The sequence below is a fragment of the Eschrichtius robustus genome, chromosome 9, assembly GCF_028021215.1.
Source record: "Eschrichtius robustus isolate mEscRob2 chromosome 9, mEscRob2.pri, whole genome shotgun sequence".
NCBI lineage: Eukaryota > Metazoa > Chordata > Mammalia > Artiodactyla > Eschrichtiidae > Eschrichtius > Eschrichtius robustus.
Window position 1 is genome coordinate 123,856,273 of NC_090832.1, and position 24,518 is coordinate 123,880,790.

The 24,518-nt window shown below is 36.2% G+C and overlaps 1 pseudogene; it reads left to right on the plus strand.

Annotated features, from left to right (window-relative positions):
• Positions 1 to 1,479: 1,479 nt before the first annotated feature.
• On the plus strand, positions 1,480 to 4,490 carry LOC137769305 (DNA endonuclease RBBP8-like; annotated as a pseudogene).
• Positions 4,491 to 24,518: the final 20,028 nt, after the last annotated feature.

Genomic DNA, 24,518 nt, shown 5'->3' on the forward strand with positions numbered 1-24,518 from the left:
GGAAGGAAGGAAGAAAAAGGAAGGAAGGAAGGAAGGAAGGAGGGAAGAAAGGAAAGAAGGGGGAAGGAAGGAAAAAAGAAAGAAAATGTGACAAATTATTAAGAATTGATGATCCTAGGTAAAAGGTGTTATGTATATTTATTTTACATGTCTTACAAATTCACTGAAAGTTGAAATTTTTCAAAAAACTTTGAGGGCAAAATAAGTTATTTTTGGTTTACCTAATTCATACATTCAACGACAAACCTTCATTAGTTATCAAGTATTATACTTGATCATGAGACCATGACCTGAGCTTCAAGAAGGGCAAAAGGACGGAACGAGAAGTGTAACAGTGTGGCTGAGAGCCCGGGTTCACATCCTACGTGAGCACTGACCGACTGAAAGATTACTGTCGGTCATTCCATCTTTCCGGACATCAGATTGCTCCTCTCTAACGTGATGGAGTTGGACCGAGATGAGTTCAGAAGTCACACATAATTCAGATGCAGTGATTCTCAAAGGCAGACTGATAGGAAAGAGACAATCCTATCAAGTACGTGTACGTAAACCTCAAGCCATGTTAAGATGCTGGAAAATGCTACAACCCAGGCAAAGGGCAGGACTGTTTGGTGCTTAATCAGCCAGAAAACTGTGACATTCCTGTTCTCCATTATGATTCCTCAAAGAAACGCAAACACCAAACTTGGAGCATCACCCATCTCATTACATTATTGCTCTACTAGCATCTCTTAGAGTACCAGGTGCTGATAGAACTTCTACAGAGAAACTAACAAATTACTTAATGATTGATGGTTCAACCACCCACATCTGGAAAGAAGAATACATGTTATAGGCTTAGGAAAGCAGATCAGTTACACATTTGCACAAACAAAAGATGAACTGTGCTACTGTGGAAGGCATTGGGGATTTTTTTTAAAAAATTGCTTATAGGAAAGATTGTTTTTCACATAGAATGAGCTATGTTTGACAGATTACACATATGAATCACTGGCTGAGGACTCAGTTGAATTAGTATGGTGATTTCTTTGTTATGTTCATTTTTTTCTGTTTATCAAGTCCGTTGTTGGGAAATTTGAAAAGACTGGTTGTTTTAAGACATTCTGGCATGCTGTAATTACCATAAGGAAATGTGGGTATGAGATCTAGAAAAAGGGGAGATGCTAATTTACTTAAAATCATCAGAAAGGTAATTCAGGGCCCTCGGGCCCTCCCCCAGCCCCGGTAACCGCGGGCTGCCCCGAGGGGGCGGCTTGGCTGTGGGAGGTTTGGTAGATTGGTGAGGGAACAAGGAGAAAAGCAAACGGCCGTCTCCTCCCTGCCCCATAGCGTGCTCGCTTTCCTGATGGGGCTTTCGAGAATCTCGAGGCAATCTTGCAAGCCGTATTTGAACTGGCCAAAGACAACTTGAGACCTGTATAATGTAACAGAAAAGGTCAGAAAACATTAGGCAGTAGAAGTGTGAGCATATTAAGCAAGATGAACGTCTCAGGAAGCAGTTGTGGAAGCCCTAGTTCTGCAGATGTATCTGATGATTTTAAGGATCTTTGGACAAAACTAAAGGAGTATCATGATAAAGAAGTACAAGGTCTACAAGTAAAAGTAACCAAACTGAAAAAGGAATGAATTTTAGATGCACAAAGACTAGAAGAATTCTTCACCAAAAATCAACAGCTGAGAGAGCAACAGAAAGTCCTTCATGAAACCATTAAAATTTTAGAAGACCGATTAAGAGCAGGATTACGTGATCGCTGTGCAGTAACTGAAGAGCATATGCGGAAGAAACAGCAAGAGTTTGAAAATATTCGACAGCAGAATCTTAAACTTATCACAGAGCTTATGAATGAAAAGAATACTCTACAGGAAGAAAATAAAAAGCTTTCTGAACAGCTGCAGCAGAAAACTGAGAATGATCAACCACATCAAGCAGCCGATCTTGAATCTGAGGAAGATGTTATTCCAGATTCACCAATAACAACCTTTTCATTTTCTGGCACTAACTGGCTGTGAAGGAAGGAGAACCTCCACATCCGACATGTAGAACAAACACATACTAAACTGAAGCACTCTGGGTGTGCACGTGAATGGAGGAAAGTACCAAAGTCTTCACCTCATCCACAACATGAACGTAATGAACGTGAAATTCTAGTGGCTGACACTTGTGATCAGAGTCAAGCTCCAGTGGCTAATACACATGGAAAAAGCAGTTATCCTCTTGATAATTTAGCTACAGTTGTTGCTGAAACACTTGGACTTAGTGTTCAAGGTGAATCTGAATCTCGAGGCCCTAGGAGCCCACTTGGTGATGAGCTCTACCACGGTCTGGAAGGAGATCACAAAAAACTTTTTGAGGAATCTAGAAGAAATTGTGAAGATAGTTTAAGATCTTCAGATTCTAATTCAAAGCCTCCTCCTCAAGAAGAATTGACTACTTGGGTATCATCGCCTGTATTTGGAGCTACCTCTAATGTGAAAAATAGTTTAGGTTTGAATACAAGTTTGTCCCCTTCTCTTTTAGAGACTGGGAAGAAAAACCATCTGAAAACAATGTCTTTCAGCAACACTTCTAATTCTAGACCAGAGAAACCTAGATGAAAATCTGAAGATGGTGCCCTTTTCACACATCATAATCTTGGGGCTGAAGGGAACAAGATCACAAACCAGTCATCTTCTAATAAGCAGATGCTTATAAATAAAAATACAAGTGAACCCCTAAGTGAACAGGATAGTATTGATCACATTAAAGATACTGTTACTGATAAAGATAAACATGTGGTACCCCTGAAACCACTGGGAGGCCGAACCAAAAGGAAGAAAATCAAGGAAGAAAGTGAAAATGAAGTAAGCTGCCCCCAAGCCTCCTCTGATAAAGAAAATGCTTTTCCTTTTCCACTGGATAGTCATTCTTACATGAATGGAGACTATGTGATGGATAAACCTCTGGATCTGTCTGATCGATTTTCAGCTATTCAGCGACAAGAGAAAAGCCAAGGAAGTGAGAACTCTAAAACTGGATTTAGGCAAGTGACTCTGTGACGTTTTGAAGCCTGTTCCAAAGGGCTCTTCCTCAGGCCATTAAGGCCTTGAGTGGGAGCTGTGGATGAACCAAAGATTCCCCAGAAGAGCCCAGCAGTTTACAGGAGTCCCTCCTCCCATCCTTGAGTAAATCTCTGGATAATAAAGCACTGTTACAAATAAAGGAAGAAAATTCTATCTTTAAAATCCCTCTACGTCCACGTGAAAGTTTGGAGACAGAGAATCTTTTTGATGACATGAAGGGTGCTGGTTCTCGTGAGCCTATAAAAATAAAAACCAGGTCAGTCCATGGAGCATGTGAACTTGCATCAGTTCTTCAGTTAAATCCATGTAGAATTGTTAAAACAAAGTCTCTACAGAACAACCAAGATGTATCCTTTGAAAACATCCAGTGGAGTATAGATCCAGGAGAAAATCTTTCTCAGTATAAAATGGATATTACTGTAGTAGATGCAAAGGATGGCAGTCAGTCAAGATTAGCAGGAGGAGAGACAGTGGACATGGGCTGTACGTTGGTTAGTGAAACTATGCTTTTAAAAATGAAGAATCAAGAGCAGAAGGGAGAAAAAAGTCCAAATGGAGAAAGAAAAATGAAAGATAGCTTGGAAGATATGTTTGATCAGACTACACATGAAGAATATGAATCCTGTTTGGTGGATAGCTTCCCCTAAGTAGCAGATGAAGAGAAGGAGTTGTCAACTGCTACAAAAAAAACCCCAAACTCTCCTGGTGATAAACAAGATAAAGTCAAACAGAAAGCGTTTGTGGAGCCATATTTTAAAGATGATGAAAGAGAGACTAGCTTACAAACTTTTCCTCATATTGAGGTGGTTCGGAAAAAAGAAGAAAGAAGAAAATTGCTTGGACACACATGTAAGGAATGTAAAATTTATTATGCAGATTTTCCAGCGGAAGAGAAAAGAAGTTGGCTTCCTGCTCAAGACACCGATTTCACTACATTCCACCCAACACACCAGAGAATTTCTGGGAAGTTGGTTTTCCTTCCACTCAGACTTGTATGGAAAGAGGTTACATTAAAGAAGATCTTTTTTTTTTTTTTTTAAGAGATTGGAGTTTATTTATTTATTTATTTATGTTTGACTGTGTTGGGTCTTCGTTTCTGTGCGAGGGCTTTCTCTAGTTGTGGCAAGCGGGGGCCACTCTTCATCGCGGTGCGCGGGCCTCTCACTATCACGGCCTCTGTTGTTGCGGAGCACAGGCTCCAGTCGCGCAGGCTCAGTAGCTGTGGCTCACGGGCCCAGTTGCTCCGCGGCATGTGGGATCTTCCCAGCCCAGGGTTCGAACCCGTGTGCCCTGCATTGGCAGGCAGATTCTCAACCACTGCGCCACCAGGAAAGCCCCCTAAAGAAGATCTTGATCCTTGTCCTCGTCCAAAAAGACGGCAGCCTTACAATGCAATATTTTTTCCAAAAGGCAAAGAGCAGAAGACATAAATGTTGAAGCAAAAACAGGAGAGATGACAATATTCTTTTTATTTATAGTTAAAGTTGGTATTAAACATTGATTTTTTTGATCTTCTGAAAACTGATTTATAAATCATTTTTCTATTGAAAATGTTTTTAAATGGCATTTACCCATCTCACAGACGACTATTTAAAAATGGATAAGTTTATATCATATTTTCTTGCTTTTGCACCTTTAAAATAATAAGGTTCTTTCATTTTGCACTCCAAGTTAAGAGTTGTTTATTACTTTATTTGGTAATACCTAATTACAATTTTGAAAAAATATATATATAAAAAAAAAAGGTAATTCAAATACTGCTATTTCCATATGAAAGGAGTCTCAATGCCCTTGGTCAAGTCCAAGCTACTTTCCTGGGAACCAAGGCTCTGCCAGTCTAGTCTTTACTTAACACTGTACATAAAGCATATACATTATACATCTTACCCAATATTATACACCTGACACTATGAGTTTGTTATACTGTTAGCATTTCCTGGACAAACCTTGTTCTCTTCTCTTTCATATGTGTGACTTTCCAGAATACCCTTATCCTCATCTTCACCTCATGTAAGGGAGTTATAATTATACCATCTCTGTGCAACTTTCCCCTAGGAGGCAGTATAGTGCAGGTTTAAGAGGACACTGAAAGTCAGAAAAATCTGAGTATGTGAGCTTTCCAGTTGTAGGAGTTTGTTACTTAATCTCACTAGGCCTCAGGTTCTTCATTAAAAAAAAAAAAAAAAAAAATTGATGTAGCAGTAGTATTTAAGGCATAAAATTATTAAGATTAAATGGAGTAATGTGCATATAATGTTTAGCACAGAGCCTGGCCCAGAGCAAAAAAATTTTTCTTCCCTGCTCTTTCTTCACAATTCCCCCCCCTACTGCTACTTTTACTACTGTTTGTGATTCCATAATGTTTCATTTGCCCTCTTATGGCACTTACCACTTTCTGCCTGTCTTCCAGCATTCTGGGCATTCGACCCCCATCATTAGATTGTAAATTTCTTGAGAACACAAACAGTATGTTTTCCATCTTTGTTCATCTACAGAACAACAACAACAACAAAAAACAGTTGCTTATACAACACAGGTGCTTAATAAGTATTTGTTTAAAGGGGTTGAATTACTGAATTTTTAAAATATGAACACTTTATCTTCTCTTTTGGTATGAACGTTAAATCTCCTAAGCCTATTATGTTAACACTGAATATTCTAACGAGAATTTTCAAGTTACAGTAAATTGATGTAAGAGCAAATTATTTTTTGAAATTATTTAAACGTTTCTATACATCCTTGATATTGTATGTCTTAGTTCAGGTTACAACAAATTACAACTTTGTTGACTCTGTGGGCCCATAAATGGATTCATCTTATGTCCTAAGAGCTATCTTTAAACTTCCTCTGAGACATCCATCCTTTCATCCATTCACCATATATTCTGTCAAAATACAGAAAAAATATTGCCTCTTGGGGAAGGCCTGCCTGCCCATCATTTGCTGATTCCTAGGATTCATTTTAAGAGAGCCTGGTCAACTGGATTGATTTTGTGAAGCATCCTGTGTAATCTGTGCTGTGAAAATAAAACTCCTGTTTCTGAACTGACTCTCAGTTAAAAATGGCAATCAACAAGAAGCCCACACAAAGTCAGAGTTCAGCTTAGTCATCAAAAGATGTTTGCTCAGAGAAGACACAATTTGAATTTATTTTCCAACAGGATCACTTGCTAGATACTGCAGTTTTCAGAAATAGAAACTGTTAAAATAATCAATATGATAAAGGAATTTTCTCTTTGCCTTTATTAACTGCTTTTTTTGGGGATAAAAAGTTTGTAAAATATAAATCCAGCCCCATTGCATATTTTCAATCATGAAGTATCTCCCTTTCTCTCGATGGACCCCCTGATTGTAGAATCAGCCAGGATGATCTACTCATTGTATTTTCCCTAAACACAACATTCTTTTTCTACCTCTCTGCTTTGCTCAACTGAATATCCCCATCTAATTATTTTCTTTATTCCAGGCTCTTCTTCCTACCAGTATTTGTTCTTTAAGACCTAGCTATGGTCCAAGTGGTCACTCATTATTCCCAGGTTCTATGTCACTTCTCTCCACATTTTGTGTCTCATAAGTGACTCGGTACTAATATGCATTTGTTCATATAAATATTTCTGCTGTAAGTGTAAGTGTGTTTAAATCAGTAGTGGGTTTTCTTCACAGCTCCTAGTTGAAGACTATGAGTAGGGTCAGTGGGAAATATATTTCTAGTGCAAGTATGTAAAGAGAGGAGAGAGGACAGAGTGTGTGACCATAGGGCTAGAAGGGTGTTCTGTGGTTCTGGTCTAACTTAGACTAGAATTACAGATTTGGGTAATAGTCTTGTAGAAATACAGCAATGTAGAAAAACTGAGCATGCTTTTGTTGAGTTTACCTTCAGTGCATGTTTCTGATGATGATTCTTCTGTTGCTTGCAGTTGTAATAGGGAAGAAACTTTGTATTCTATCACAAGTTAATCACTAAAGGGATGTTGCCTATAAGCTTAAATTATACATAATGGTCCATCTCTGGGAACCCTGCCTCCCAGGTAATGAACATTAAGCTAAAATACCTTTGCTCAGAGCACAGGAAACATCTTGACCAGACCCACCTGTGAATGACTGCAGGGAGGAAGAAATGAACACATCCCCTCCAAAGGCTGACCAGAACCAGGAAATGCTTGACTTTGTTTCCTCTCGTTTTAGTATAAAAGAAGCCTGAATTCTGACTCAGGCAAGATGGTTCTTTGGGACACGAGTCCACCATGTTCTCCATCTGCTGACTTTCTGAATAAAGTCGATATTCCTTGTCCCAACAACTCATGTCTCCATTTATTTGCCCGTCGTGGGGCAAGCAGTATGAGCTTGGACTTGGTAACACAATGAAAAGGCACAACGTAAATATCATCAAAGACATGAGATCATAGCCTTATGTGGAAGGACGTAAAGAATAACTGCATTTACAAAACAGGAGAAATAAGTCTGAGACCAAAGATAATGTTATGTGGCAAATAGGTTCTGCATTTTTGGCTGAAGCTTCCTCAGGAGTTTGAAAAACTTTCAACAAAAATAATTTTGTTGGCCATGGTTAAATATTTAACAGTCTGAATCAAAGGGAAACACGTTCAAAACTCGCTTGTACAAGTGTTTGATTCTTCCTAATACTTTATAAGTTATATCTTTTGAATTCATTAGAACTCTGTTTAGCTGTCACATTTATATAATATTTTTTTAATAAAAGCAAAAGATATATTTTTAAAAATCTCCACCCAAAAAATCCCTGAAAAGGGGGATACAAAACCTTTCAGTATCTTGCACTATAATTTCCCTTTTTTTTCCATAATTAGTTACAAGATATATGTTTTGTAACTAGGGTTCATTTTTCAAATGAATGAGGCTGATGGATAAAATGTATTTATTTTATTTGAATTTAATATATTTATGCTATATTTATTTATTTGAATATTTTATATTAGTGTCAGGATAAAATACTATCAATAGTAGGCAGAAACTTGAGAGATTTATACTTCTGAAAGAAAAGAACTGTACTGAGTGAATTCACATTTGTAGAGCTTTACTCCTGAGCAAAGTCCGCTGCCCATGTAGCGTAGTTTGGCTAGAACTCAAAAAGAGAGCCACGGTTTTCTGGCTCAAGCTGTCCGAGAATGGATTTTAGAGCTTCCAGTAAAACCAGAAATAGAGGTGGAATATGCAAAACAGGAAAGAGCCACAGAATAGGAGACCTCGAGGACGTCTGCGTCTTAATTTCCATGAAAGCCTTGGCTGAACTGTAAGTGTATTTGTGGGGATGGAGGGAACTTCAAGGAACCCAGTGAAAAGCAATACTCTGTAATAACCTAAATGGGAAAAGAATCTGAAAAAGAATAGATACATGTATATGTATAACTGAATCCCTTTGCTGTACACCTGAAACTTACACAACATTGTTAATCAGCTATGCTCCAATATAAAATAAAAATTTTTTTAAAAAAGGCTGAAAAGGCAGAATAAAGACTGGAGTTTGGGGTTGAGTCCTGCATTGTTAGAGAGCCTTGAACCGTGACTTTCTATTTAAGTCCCATCGTGATTACATTGTAGGAACAAAACATGTCAGGACTAAGGGATTCATCCTAAAACTAAGAAAAACACAAAAGATCTATCCTCTACAAGTTCAAGGTAATATGTTTGCTAGAACACACTCTTTATAAGAAGACAATAAAATACTAATTCTTTAAAAAGTATCATTCAGAATATCAAGTGTACAAAAAATTACTTAATTTGATGAACATAAAGGAAGAAAGCATAAATTTACCAGTATCAAGATATCCAAAGAGGACGTGCATATGGCCAACAGGCACATAAAGAAGGTACTCAGCATCGCTAATCATCAGGGAAATGCAAATCAAAGGACTTTATGCTGGTGGCCACACCACCAAAAGAACACTTCTGAGAACTGACAGGGGTTGATCACATACTTTGCTGAAGAATATACAATATTAAGGTCATCCCCCGTCTCCCACGTGAAATCTTCAGTAAATCGTACACTGCTTAGAGCTGATAGTGTGAGACTGGATTCTTAGAGCAACTTGAAAGGTGCTGAGTTCTGATGCAGGTGACTTTAGCATAAACACAGAAATAGCACATATGGATGCAGCAGCTGCTGGGTAGCTGGAATTCCTGGTTAAAATCGAAAGTAATATTTTTTTTAATTGAAATATAGTTGATTGACAGTATTGTGATAGTTTTAGGTGTACAGCGTAGTGATTTTCTTTTGCAGATTATATTCCATTGTAAGTTATTACAAGATATTGGGTATAATTCCCTGTGCTATACAGTAAATCTTTGTTGCTTATCTATTTTATGTATAGTAGTGTGTATCTGTTAACCCCATACTCCTAATTTGTCCCTCCCTGCCTTCCCTTTCCCCTTTGGTAACCATAAGTTTGTTTTCTATGTCTGTGAGTCTGTTTTGTATATAGATTCATTTGTATTATTTTTTAGATACCACATGTAATTGATATCATATGATTTTTGTCTTTTCTGTCTAACTTACTTCATTGAGCATTAATATTCCCTAGGTCCATCCATGTTGCTGCAAATGGCAACACTTCATTCTTTTTTATGGGAGTAATACTCCATTGTGTGTGTGTGTGTGTGTATGTGTGTGTGTGTGTGTGTGTATGTATGTATGTATGTATGTGTATATATATATATATATATATATATATATATATATATATATATATATATATATATATATATCTCACATCTTCTTAAGCCAAGCATCTGTTGATGGGCAGTTGGGTTGTTTCCATGTCTTGGCTATTGTAAGTAATAATTAGTAATATTAGGGTGCATGTATCTTTTTGAATTAGAGTCTTCATTTTTTCTGGATATATACCCTGGATTGCTGGATTATATGGTAGCTCTATTTTTATTTTTTTAAGGAACCTCCATACTGTTTTCCATAGTGGCTGCACCAATTTACATTCCCACCAACAGTGTAGGAGGGTTTCCTTTTCTCCACACCCTCTCCAGCATTTATTATTTGTAGACATTTTGATTATAGCCATTCTGACCAGAGTGAAGTGATACCTCATTGTGGTTTTGATTTGCATTTCTCTAATAATCAGCGATGTTAAGCATCTTTTCATGTTCCTGTTGGCCATCTGTATGTCTTCTTTGGAGAAATGTCTATTTAGGTCTTCTGCCCATTTTTGATTGGGTTGTTTGTTTTTTTTGATATTGAGTTGTATGAGCTGTTTGTATATTTTGGATAATAATCCCTTGTTTGTTGCATCGTTTGCAAATATCCTCTCCCATTCCGTAGGTTGTCTTTTTGTTTTGTTGATGGTTTCCTTTGCTGTGCAAAAGCTTTTAAGTTTGATTAGGTCCCATTTGTTTATTTTTGCTTTTATTTCTTTTGCCTTGGGAGACTGATCTAAAAAATATTGCTACAATTTATGTCAGAGAATGTTTTGCCTGTGTTCTCTTCTAGGAGTTTTATGGTGTCATGTCTTATATTTAGGTATCAAAAGTAATCTTATGCTGAGATTTATCTTGACCAAAAATTGAGATACAAAGGGAAAGTCCACAGAACTGCTACTTCAGATATAAAATATTCTGTAATTTAAGTCAGTTGGCTTTCACGGTTTCCCAGAATAATATTTTCTCCATGCACACCAGAAAGAGACATTTACAGTAATATTTCCAGATTTCACATTTCATTTTCAAATCTGGATCTTGTGAAGCACTTATATCTTAATTTCCTGTGATATTTTTCTTGACACTTGAACATGAAAGTATTTTAGATTTATTTTATATTATTTTTCTGAACATGAAATCAACTTTGGGAATAAATTAAACACATATATGATTTGGGCCACACTAAATTTTTATCATACTTAAGTGGTTTTCTTCTGCATATGCTCTAGAATGTTACAGTTCTCAGTGAATTTATTGAAGGCCTTTGCAACATCTTTTGTTGTGGTTTATGGATATTTTTCTTTTTTTTGACTTAATAAATTATGCTGATAGATTTCTAATAATGAACTACCCTTGAACTACTAGAATAACATTATTTAAAGTATTATTTCATGACTGCTATTTGGCAGTATTTTATTTTAAAAACTGCCTTTTTTCATAGTGGGGTTGGTTCGTAGTTTTATTTTTGCACATTCCCCAGATTCAGTTTTGGTATTAAAATTACGTTGACCTCATAAAGTAAATGGAGAGTGTATAAAGGCGTACAGATGAGTTTATTCTGGAGACACAAATAGAAAATTTTGTGGCATCATAACAACAAACCTGTGAATCTGCAAATATTGACCCAATATTTTTCTACATTTTACAATATCCATGCTCTTGAGGGGTGTGTGTGTGTGTGTGTGTGTGTGTGTGTGTACTTTAAGCATCTTACCTTGGTCTGTGAGCTTTCTATTGCATGGCCTCTGGGACAGTTTGTCTCATTGTATAGAGAAATGTCTGGGTTTTTTTTCTAAAATACAGCTGTAGGCCACCTCCTTGCATAGGAAGTTTGGCTTACCCATCTGTGCAAAAATAAGTTAGTACACAAAGTTTTCTGTCAAAAAATGTCAATTTGGCTTCTTTTGTACTTGATATCTTAAGCCCATGGATATCTTTCCAGTTGGCAAACATAATGTGGCTTCTGGATTGAGACTGAGCTCCTGATAACATGTAACAGACATCTAATGCCAGACTGGATGGGTGCAATTCAGACATCACCACCTATTTGCTATGTGTCTTTGAGCAAGTCATTGAGATTAGGACTTAAGTTTATCATTTAAGAGAATAGTAAAAACGAGAATAGTGAAAAATCTCTCGCTTGATGTTTTAGGTTTCACAAGCCAGGAACAAATCTGTTTCATAAAATATTTAAGTCTGTAGCACACAGAAGATTATAAATATTGTCGAAAAATCAATACTTCTCTTTGTTTTCTAAGCTCTAACCCTGTCAGAGAAATTCCTTCAATTTGTTAAAAAGTTACACCTTGGGTTTACATAAAGGGTAATCAGAAAAAAAATTGATTTAACTGCTCATGAATTTGTTGATTCAAAAAACATATTTGGAGCCTATATACTAGGCTTTAATGTAATGCCCCTAGAGACTTACAACATTAAAAAAATATTATTTAATACCCATTTCAGAATGACCCATATAATGTGTTACCTCTGTATTCAGTGGCAAGAAAAATAAATGACTCTTCAGATAAAGAGCACAATGTAATTAATTGAGTTCCATTTTTATTTTGCTTCTAGAAGATATGGAACCAGATCAGTACTTACAAGAATTAACCTATTCAAGTTACAAAGTGACATCCATAACTTTGCTTCTAATAATTAACCTTACTTTGATTATATTTTTAATTTTTCTCATTTTATTTTCTAAATTTTATGTCCTATCCCAATTATTATAGTATGAAGAATATTATTAAAATAAATCAATAATGGAATTCAGCTAAAATGTATAGTGGTATCAAAATGAACATACAAAAATGACATTATACAACTGATAAAACTGTGGATAGATATTCAATGTCTTCCCTGTTCTTTAACTATATGTTTAGCGTTTTTTTAAATGCAGTTATTTTATAATTTTGTTAACAGTAGTGTGATAGTAAATGCATAACAACCAGCCTTTGGTGGGCTGAAGGGCCCTGCTTTGTAGCATTTGCTGATTTCAAGCGAGCACCACGAATTCACTGAACACAGTGTTGGGAAGAAATGCTCAGGTTTTCACTAGTTGATAGGGCTTCCACCATATGGAGGCAGTAAATATAAATAATCTCTAGAGCACTGATAATACCAAAATGTAGTAAAAAAATTAGGGAACTGTGAATATTTAGAATTGCTTACCTTTGTTTTAATATAATTTATTTGTTAGCTTATATAATTTAATATTTAATCATGGGTGTGTTTACCTGCTTCACAAAATTCCTGAAAATTCAACAATCTGCACCCCTGGGCAGGTATAAGCCAGCCCTAGCACACAATGGCCCATATATGTATGCATGTATATTTTATATATATACACACATATATACACACGTATGCATATATATCAGTGTGAGTGTTTTAAATACCACTTATGCAATTGTTGACCCAAATTTCCAAAATCGTCTTTCCATTGTCTTTCAGAATGACTACCTCAGTTGTCAATTAGAATAAAAATTAATGACTTAATCACTCACAAGGTATAAGCCCCAAAGTATGTCTCTGCTCTCTAAAGGCATTAAGAGACTAAATTCACTTCGGATAATTATCAGCTTGGCATTTTGTATCTATTCTAAACAAGCTGCAGTAATAGAGTCCCTGCTTTCCCCATAGGCCTCTGAAAGCATATGGCTAACAACAACAACAAAAAATCCGTCTCTCAGGGACGGTAAATACAATTTTAAACTCCCATAGGCTTTTTTCAGGGGACACTACAGTTGGAAGAAAGGAAAGGCTGTCGACTTCAAAACTGCGCAACATGAGAGTTGCGAGTTAAGTTTTATTTGGGGCAAAATGAGGACTGCAGCATTTCACATAGCTCTGAGAAACTGTTCCAAAGAGGTAGAGGGGAAGGTCAGTATATATGTGATTTGGGTGAAGGGAGAGTACATGCAATCAAGCACATATTTTTTGCAGAAGGTTTCCGCTAGTCACGAGGAGCGTTCATCACCGTGAAGAATTTTAGTGCTTTTCTAGATATGAGGAGATACAAGAATTGGGCCCATAAAATCAACCCCTGAAAATACCTAACTATCTGAAGACCTGTTCTGCCAGTTTTTCCCAGATCACAGAGTGCCTCATTTCTGCTCTCCACCCTGAACTCCTTTCAGGGGGTGGTGAAAATCAGAGATGCAGCAGCACATGATTTAATCCCTGTAGAGGTAGATGGCAAGTGCCAAAGACAAGTGCCAATTTGTAGTTGACAAGGGCAAGATAATGTCAAGTACAAGGGGCAACATTTCATCGTCATTGTCTAAACTTGGGGAAGAAGCAGGAAGAGGAAGTTCATTATTGACAAAGTTCTGCCATTTTTGCAATTTTCCTTGCAAAAATGGTGGGTTCCATACAACTCAAATACTCAGAAAAAAAAAGAAGAAGGGAAGTAGAAGAGTTCTGGAGATGGAGACCTGGATACCTGGCAAGGAAGCTGGTGGAATCACGTTAAGAAAAGAAAGCTTCTAGTTCAACATTATTAGTGACTTCCTATGAAGCTTAACTAGATTAATAGCTTTTTAAGGATGTGGCAAAAAATACTATCACGTGAAACTTTCAAAACTAGACTTACAGTGTTAAAAAATATGCTGTAGGGGACTGTTTAAATTTAGCAAGGGAAGTACTAAATGACCTAATAGGCCATTTCCTCCTACAAATTCAATGGTGCGCTAATTTATGTATTTTGGCTCAATTAGAGCAGAGGGTCACATAAGGTTTTTAAATCCTCTTTTTTTTCTAGTTTCACATAATGCCTGCTTTTAAGCACTAAGTATGTTTAATGCTAACGCTTTCAGCACTACAAAATGTCTGCTATTTGGTATAGGGTTAAGGCATTCTTACAGCTTACTAGTACTTTTATTGCCACTTTAAATGAAGAGAATCCCGCTATAAGATCTATAGTTTCTAATGACAATACTTTAAAAATTATTGCTAAGAATTTGTATAGGAAGAGTGTCCAGTTTTTGTTTGTTTCAGTTTTAAAACAAGTTACCTTTTATAAGAAGAGTTATATGTGAATGTCAGGTACACAAAAGCAAAGTAAAATGTAACAATAAAATCATTCCAAAATGCACTTTTCACTTAATTATATGGCTTAAATGTATGGCTATATTAAAACTTATGGTGTTATATTTTCACCTTAATTTATCTTGATATTTGCTTCAATAATATACTTTATATAGAATGGGTAGCATTAGGAAGATATTTCAAATTCTGGGAGGAAATGGAAGACAGGAAGAAAGGAAGGAAGGAAGGGAGTCCTAAATAATCATCACATTTTTTATTCCCTCATAATGTCACATATTCCCAGATGATGTCTGCTGCTATAGGTTTTAAAATGAATGACTAGAAAATCACAACTTCCAGGTCCTAAGTTTTTTTTTTTTTTTCAGTTGAGGTGTAGTTGATTTACAATATCATATTGATTTCAGGTGTACAACATAGTGATTCAAAATCTTTACAGATTATACTCCACTTATAGTTATTATAAAATATTGGCTATACTTCAGGTCCTCAGCTCTGCATCTGTAAAATGTGAAAAGTGCATGATCTTTAGGGTCTTCCCCCAGCCTACATTATCATTACTCTAGTACTATGGTAAACCAAATAACGTATCAAACAATACTATCAATTTGAATTACTATTTTCTTTTTGAAAAACAATACAGCAATAACAAACACCAAACCCATTTGAACCCTATATCCCCTCTAGTCTCTGCCCTATTTTCCTCCTTTCATCCAGGGACATGGAAAACTTACATGCACTCCTTTTTTCATGAACCTACTACTAAATTATCTTTCAGTTCACTACATTCTTCTTTCTGCCCCTGCCATTCACTAAAAGTACTCCTGCTAAAATCACCCACCAATTTCTAATTCCCAGATCCAATGGACACTCTTAAGTTTGATCTTGATTTCTTGGTGGTATCTAATAATAGTGGTCCTGTATCTTCTTTTTTTAATTTTTAAAAAATTTTAAAAAATTTTGTTTTATATTGGACTGTAGTCGATTTACAATGTTGTGTTAGTTTCAGGTGTACAGCAAAGTGATTCAGTTATACATATACATGTATCTATTTTTTTTTTTCAAATCCTTTTCCCATTTAGGTTATTATAGAATATTGAGCAGAGTTCCCTGTGCTATACAGTAGGTCCTTGTTGGTTATCTATTTTAAACATAGTAGTGTATTGAAACCCTTTCTTGTCCTGACTTCCTTTTCATCTTTGTATTCCTGAAACCTAGCTTTGTATTTAGCAAAGAATAGGCTCGAGGTGAATGTTCTTTGAATAGATAAACTGCTTAAAGTAACTTTTAAAAATCCCCCAATTTCGTTTGGGTCATGTCATCAAAATACACACTTCTGAAGTATTATTTTAATGTCCCACCATGATATCCATAAGCTAAAGAGTAAGGGGTACCTCAGTGACCTTTCTGGTTTTGCTTTTTCTAACTCGGGATTTGGGTATTTTTTTCCTCCCAACTCAGACTCCACCTTGGCGCTCTCTCCCTCCAGACTGTCCCAGACCTGGCATTGACTGTAGCTGCTCAGCTTTTATCATCTGTCCTGGCCAGCGGAATGTTCCCTCTCATGCTCCGCCCTTGGCTGGCTGGGGCTCCCTACTTTCATTTTCATCAGGGGACCAGCCATGCACCAGCTTCCACTGGAAACATTTTTCCAGACATTCCTTTAGGATAAGTGCCATTACCATTAACTGGCCACTGGATTCCGTCACTCTTTTTTATTCTTCACTATCCCGAAATTTGTCTTTTTCAGCTTCACAGTCACAGTAAAGAGGCTTCATTTTCATTGTTTCCTTTTTCTTCTTATATGAAACAATCATTCGTATTTTGTTTGCCCTTATGTCAGAAAACATACACTTTAAAAAAATTTTTTTTCCTCGTTTCTCTTCACATTTCTCCTTGTGATTCTTCATCGAGACGTATCTTGATTTGACAGAAGTCTTACTCATGAACTTTACATGTGAAAAATACATTTACTTAGTTTCTACCCACAATGATAAGATCTTTCCTCTTTTTGAGTTGAAATCCTTAATTTCCAAAAAAAAAAAAAACAAAAAAATAGGTATGGCTCTAAGATTGTGAAATTTCTTCAGGTTTTGAACCCTGATCGTCTTCTTTGGTAGAAATTCAAGGTCAGTGTTGTCCTTTGATAAACTTCTTGTCTTTGCCCACATTTTTATTCCCACACAGAATAAAAGTAGGTGTGGGATAAGGTTTGAGTTGCCCCTGGGCTCCATCTTATTTGAAGTGTCCTTATCTCCATATCTCTGTTTTGGAAACATACCCATTTTTCTTTGAATAAATTGTCTACTGAAGAATCCTTCAGAAAGCCAAAGGAGTTAACTTTCGCAAAGCAAGAGAGTATTGTAGAAAGGATCGGAAGAGGGTAAGATTCACTTTGATCTATGTGTCTTATGTGCTCTTGGTGTAATGAGTCGTCTGGCTCAAGCTGTCTTGGTCCTTTGCTGCTTCTCCTGCAAGAAACAGGAAAGAGCTTGAGGACTTTCTAACAAAGTATTTATAGGAACATGGAGTTTCTGTTAAATAGCTGATTTCCCTGATGATATTTTGAAAGAAGCTTTCAATAACAAGACATTTTATAGTCTGCCATTTTAGGTTTATAAAAACAGATACTCAGTTGTAGGGAGGTAACACATCTCAAACCTCACACAGGAAAGCAATTGTGTGTTCAAATCAGAGTTGTGTAGAATCATGCTTTTGAGTTTCACTGTCATCTATTCCTATGGAAAATGCTACCATAGAAAGTCTGAATGTTTTCTGAATGTAAAAATTCCTTCTTGTGCTATTTCCGTGATGTTGGTTGGAATAGTACTTCATTTATGGATACTGGATTATGTTCTTTTTAAAAAATTTTTCTTCACGTCTTTATTGGAGTATAATTGCTTTACAATGGTGTGTTAGTTTCTGCTGTATCACAAAGTGAATCAGTTATACATATACATATATCCCCGTATCCCCTCCCTCTTGCATCTCCCTCCCACCCTCCCTATCCCACCCCACTAGGGGGTCACAAAGCACCCAGCTGATCTCCCTGTGCTATGCAGCTGCTTCCCACTAGCTATCTATTTTACATTTGGTAGTGTATATATGTCCATGCCACTCTCTTACTTCGTCCCAGCTTACCCTTTCCCCTCCCCATGTCCTCAAGTCCATTCTCTTGTCTGCATCTTTATTCCTGTCCTGCCCCTAGGATCTTCAGAACCTTTTTTTTTTTTTAGATTCCATATATATGTGTTAGCGTACGGTATTTGTTTAACTAAAATTTGTTCATTTCACTTATTCTGCCCTACTAAACTTCATCCTAAAAACTCAGTCCGTTTTAATAATGTGATTGTTCTGGGATGTCTTTCTTCAAAATGATCATCACTCAAACAACTTCTATGAAGGCTTTAAATGTTCCTATGAAAATGAGGTCACATAATTTGCTGAAAATTCCACTTCTCTCCCTTTTTTTTTTTTTTCTTAAAAAGGTGTTACCTTATGAAGTTCTTTCTTGGCATCAGGAGAAGACCATGACTCATATAATGAGTAGATGTCTGTGTGTCTTTGGGATGTGAAGGGGTCATGCTCGGTTGAATTGGCAAGGCAGCAGGGAGGGCAGCTGTCCTCCTGTGGAGAAAGTATTGATAAACTAAGGCTCACATATTTTTAAAGAGCCAACCATACATAAAACTTGACTCTACTCATGCTCTTCCTGTGAGAGAACATCTTTCTAGTCACAGTTTGTACACAGATGGTTGAATAACCCACTGCATTTTTATATTTGTTTGTGTGTGAATTGCTGCAGCCATAATGGAAGACGACGGTGGCAAAGTTGGTAGTCAAAGCAAGACTGAAAGAAGAATAATGATCATCAGTCTATGGAAAGTTTTCTATCCCAGAACTAGGCAATTTGGGGTTTTTAGACCATGGCAGTGAGTCCAGGACCTGAATGTAGGCTGAGGATTTTTGAAGAAAACTACAACTAAAAGCGAAAGCTAGCCGAAGCCTCAGGGATTTGCCCCACCTCTGGGGAACTGGTGAGTAGATTAGTTTAGCAGTGGATTTTGCTATGAACCATATATAAGATTGCTAGCTCTTGATTTTCAGAATCTACCCGTATTTTGAGTTGAAAGAACTTCGGTTGTGGTTAATATTTGTATAGTGAGTTTGGTTTCCAAAACCTTTTCTCAACAACTACGTGAACTTTGGTTTTGCAAAGACCTTGTCCACATCATTCATAACTTGAGTCCAAAGTGCCCACAAATAGTACCTGGCACGTAATCAGTTCTCAATAAATATCTGTGACCAAGAAAGGACTCGACAAAAGTGTTTCACTCTCTTTTCTTCTCTTTCGACTCAAAATATGGGTAGATTCTGATAAAGAGCTAGCAGTCTCATATGGCTCATAGCAGAAACCACCGGGAACTTATCAGCACTTGGAAAATCGTGTCTATTTCATCATACCAAAAGCTATTAAAGTTTGTGGAAGTGAAGAATGCGATTAAAATTAGAATTATATATGTGTGTATGAACTCAGCATACTCCTCATGTTTATATTTGAGAACTTTATAATAACGAATATTATCTTCTAAAGCTATCAGACTACTGTTTTACTACCGCTTTCTCATGGGTATTATTATTTTTCACATTGACTAATAAGGAAAGCAAGGCCAGGCTCGGTAGTCGGACTTGTTTAAGATCACACCACCAAAAAAGTGGCAATGTTTCTACTGGAATCAATATTTTTTGGTCCTAGGGCTCCTGAAGTTTCCACTGCCCACGCTGCCTCCAGGATAGGTACACTGGATGACTTTTAAAATGCTGAGGGAGCATCAAATGCCTGTTCTTAATTCATTAAAATAAAGGGCATACACAGCAATGAGAAGCCCACGCACCACAACGAAGAGTAGCCCCCGCTTGCCACAACTAGAGAAAGCCCGCGTGCAGCAACAAAGACCCAACGCAGCCAAAAATAAATAAATTAATTTTTTTAAAAAAATTTGTACATTTCATTGCATGTAAATTTCAAATCAAAAGAAAAAATGTAAACAAATATCCGACTCTAAATAATTACACGCATGCTGATGTATTTTAGGGGAGTTAAAGGATGCCTGCATTTGAAATGTGTCCAAAAAAATAAGGATTGATGGATGGGTAGAGAAATGGATAGATGGATAATTATGTAATAAAGCCAGAAAAAGTAAAATGGTAATGGCCAAATCCAAGTGGGGATATACGGGTGTTCACTGTAATATTCCTTCAATATTGTTTATTAAACTGTCATAATAAAGTGCTAAAGCGAAAAAAAAAAAAAAAAAGGTCATACACAGCATATGCTTTCCTTACTTGGAAATAGCTGAAGTCCCTTTGTTTTTCCTCCCTCACTTGCCCCAAAGAGAGTTTACACTTAGTCAGTCCACACAAGCAAATTGTCAAGAAAAACAGGCATTTTTAAAGAAAGATTTAAGTAGCGGAAAGCAAGGATAAGAATGGAAACTATCTTTAAAAATAAGTATATCACTTAGCCTTTGGTAAGCTAGGGTATACATACTCACACCCATCGCATTTGACAGTTTTCAGGCTTAACAGAATTGCTTGTAAAGCAAAGCTAAGATTCAAAAGCAAGTTGGCACACACAAGTATATGATAGTTCATAAGCTCTACTTAAATCTTTTCATTTTATTATTGCCTTGTAAATTGTTGGCCCCGTAATCCAACTTACAAAATAATGAAAAGTGCCATTCATTTTGTCTTGTGGTTTTCTTAGAGAACTGTGTAACTCTTTATAAGACAGTTTCAAATGACTGCTGATTGAAAGTTCATGTTCTAAATCAAGTATATACTACAGGAAGATATGGGCTGCAAAATTAAAAAGAAATATGTTATTATGAAGCCTATTATATAGAGTGTATGTATTTTCAAACACTTTCACATACATTTTATCCCCTCTTATTAAATGAAGAAAACACGTTTGTTGAGTCTTTTCTTTTTTTAAGTTCTTTTCTACAATTTTAAAGGTTTCTTTCCATTTACAGTTTTTACTAAATATTGGCTATATTCCCCGTGTTGTACCATATATCCTTGAGCTTATCTTACATCCAATAGCTTGTACCTCCCACTCCCCACTCCACTATATTGCCCCTCCCTTGTTGAGTCTTTTCTTGGTGAGAGATATTTATTGAGAACTGATTACGTGCCACGTACTATTTGTAGGCACTGTGGACCCAGTTATGAATGATGTAGACAAGGTCTTTGCATAAATAAAGTTCACATAGTTGATGAGAAAAGGTTTTGTAAACCAAAGTTCACTATACAAATCACAGCTGAAGCTTTCAACTGCCTTCCTGAATTATCCACACTCTTGATTCTCTCTGTAGTAATATAGTGATAGATGCCCGTGGTACCCAGATATTCTTGGTAGTAGCATGTTCACTATGTACTCACATCCCTCTGCTTCTGACAGCTGAGCTATTAGTGCAAATTACTTGAGTTTCTTCTCCAAACTATTTACTCCTGTTATATGTCTCTATAAATATGTTTGTTAACATATATTAATATACAGTTAAATATTTTAACTAAATTCTATGCAAGCTCATAAAATAAAAGTGCAAAAAGAGAGTGCTGCTTATATTAAAAACTAACTTGAATGCTTTGGAAGAGCTCTCTGCTCTTCTGACTGGATAATTTCATTTGCCCTGCTATTAACTTTGCTGATTCTTTCATCTGTCTGCTCAAATCTGCTGTTAAACCCCTCCAGTGGGTTTTTTAATTTCAACTATTGTATTTTTCTGCTCCGCAATTTATATTTGATTCCTTTTTACAGGTTCTCTTTATTGATATTCTTTGTTTGCTGAGCCATTATTTTCCTGTTTCCTTTATTTATTTTGTATTGTGTCCTTTAACTTCTTGAGAATATTTAAGCGAGTTGATTTAAAGTCTTGTCTATTAAGTCCAGTATCTGTGCTTTCTCAAGACAATTTTTGTTCAATTCTTTTTTTTTTCCGGGGTATGGGCCATATTTGCTTCATTGCACGCTTCATAATTTTTTTGTTGAAAATGGACACTTTGACTATTATGATGTGTAAACAATAAAGCAAATAATGAAAAAAATCACTCAACAAGTCTTTTCAGATTTGCTCTGGGCTGTGGCTTTCTTTCAACCCTTTCCCTGGCTGTTTACAACTTTGTCTTAGTTTACACTTCCATCTTGCCCTGAGGCTAAAAGTTGGCTACATTTGAAAGCCTGTGGCCTCCTCAGGTCTTTTCTGAATATGCATCCTATCCAGAGCATTTATGTAACTTTGTAGTTTCCTCTGCTTATGTGGTAATTTTTCAAAGTGGCTCTTCCCCCGACCGAAACCTCACTACTCAGCTTTTCCTCCCAGGTTTTTGGTATATCTACTGTTTACCCCAACTGTTATTTTTCATTCCAGGCTGTTCAGCCCTGATAGAGTTCCAAGTTAGGCAAAACAAAGGGAAACTCCATGCAGGAGTCCTTCAGGAAAACCCCAGTCAGATAAAAACAGATAACACAATTCCCTGGAAACCATATCTACTCTGTGCCCACACTAGGAACAGGCTGTCATCTTCAAGACCACTGATGCATAAGGGAAGGGGTGGATCTAGGTTAGTCAATATGCTGCTAAGATCTAGGCTGTTTCAGTAGCCTTTCTCCTTCTATGCATCCTTTTAGTTGATATAAACATTTGACTATCTTTCTGCATTTCAATAAGGTTAATCTTGACAGTTTTTGATAAATTTTTAGGATTTTTCTGGGGAAGGACAGTCCCCAGATGTCCCTACTCCAACATTTTCACTGACCTCACTCCTGTGAGTGTTTTCTATGTACAAAAGATAGTCTGAATGCCAGAGTAGACCCTTAGCTAAAGGAAAAGCCTTGAACTAAAATCAAAGACTGAAAAATAAATATAGATTACATTTTACACTAAATAAAATGTGTACAGTTGATATATAATTTTTATCCCCCCCCCCGACCTCATTTTTTCAATTTCCCAAATGTCAGTCTTCACTGCATGAGTTGAGAGAATTTTTTCTTTTACTGAATTATCAGTTAATCCTCGCAAGAGTTATATGAGGTTAGCAGAGGAGATACAATTAGGACCACTTAAAAAATAATGAATCATGAAAAAACAAAAACAACAACAAAAAGAATCATGGACTCTAAATTCTTAAGTAATGTGCCCAAGAAAGCTTCTATTTCAGGAAGTAGTAGAACGTAGAATAAGAGCTATCAATTCTGAGACCCTATTACATTTCAGGCTTTTGTGTACATAACTCATTTATCCTTGTTTGGTTCCATATTACTAACATATAAAATAGTGGATCACCAAGAATACAATTTGTGACTACTTGGTATGGCAATTGATTTATTTCTACCTCTTTTGCTAAAATAGATTAAATCATTTCACAACCATAATATTTTATGCTAGTTTATATAAAAATAATGCCATTGCAATACCACATATGCAAGAAACAAGCTTGATTAAAATAACATGCAATTAGACTAATAGCTAAAAGTTTGTAATATTTTAAGTTGATAAGACCAATCAATACTTTGTGAAACCACTAATTAATGGAATTTTCTTATTTGAAGCCTTTAGCTCACTTTCCTTTATTAATGAACATATATCATTCCTATGGCAACTAAGTATTTTTCCTATCTGTGAATGGATTCCATTCCTATTATTAAAAAGACATGACGTGAAAAGAAACTCACAATTATTTATTCTTTCTACAGTCCTGTGTAATGTATTCTGCATTAAGTCATCTTTTACCAATATTGAAAACTTCTGTGTCAGTATGTCAGGCAATATTTGGCATGGGTGCTGTAGCAGGAATCCAAGATATCGGTGTCAAAAAATAAGGGAATGTAAAGCTCACTAATGTTCTGGATTATTTCACCAAGTACTGGCTACAGAGACAGTGGAAAAAGAAGTATCTTCTTTCTGGTTCACTTCCATTTCCCTATGGCTGCATGCTTCCATAAATGAGTAACAGATATTATGCTAAAAGGAAGGTTTGTCATCTGTCATCTAATAAAACTGGGGAAAACTGTGTTGAACAAAATATAAAAGACTTACCAGTGTCTTTAATCAATTAATGTACACTGTAAATCTCTAAGAGATTTACAGCAGTTTCTAAGTTAATTTGACCGTGGAAACTTTTTATGAAATAAAATATTTAGAAAAAGTAGAAAACAGTTTACAAGACTTATTCTTTGTTTATATTGAAAATGGTTCTTTATTATTGCCTTTAGTTTTTCTACCTTAACAAAGTGTGTTTCTATCACACATCAGTTTTGTATGCTAATTTGTAAAGAAGATAAATGTAAACTAAATTTAAACTTTCAAGAAAATTGTGGTTTTTAAGCAGTTTTTAGTGGTGGAATTTAAAAAAAAAATCATAAGTGAAGTTCCAAAATGTGCTAGAATAAAGTGGAGTTGCCTGTTTTGATGTGAGGATTAAATTCACCATCTAACCTACCACTTCCCCCATACCCCACTATTCACCATTCTGAGATTTTTATGTGGAAACCTAGATTTCCAAGTACAAGGCCAATAAAGCAATGAGGTAATCCAACTTCTTCAATTTGGGTTTAAGGAGCTCACATGTTGAGAGTGACCTGCAACCTTAAGGTTGCAGAGGAGATTGATGATAGTACGGAGAGGAGAATCCAAGATCCCTACCTCTAATTCCATTGCTCACTGG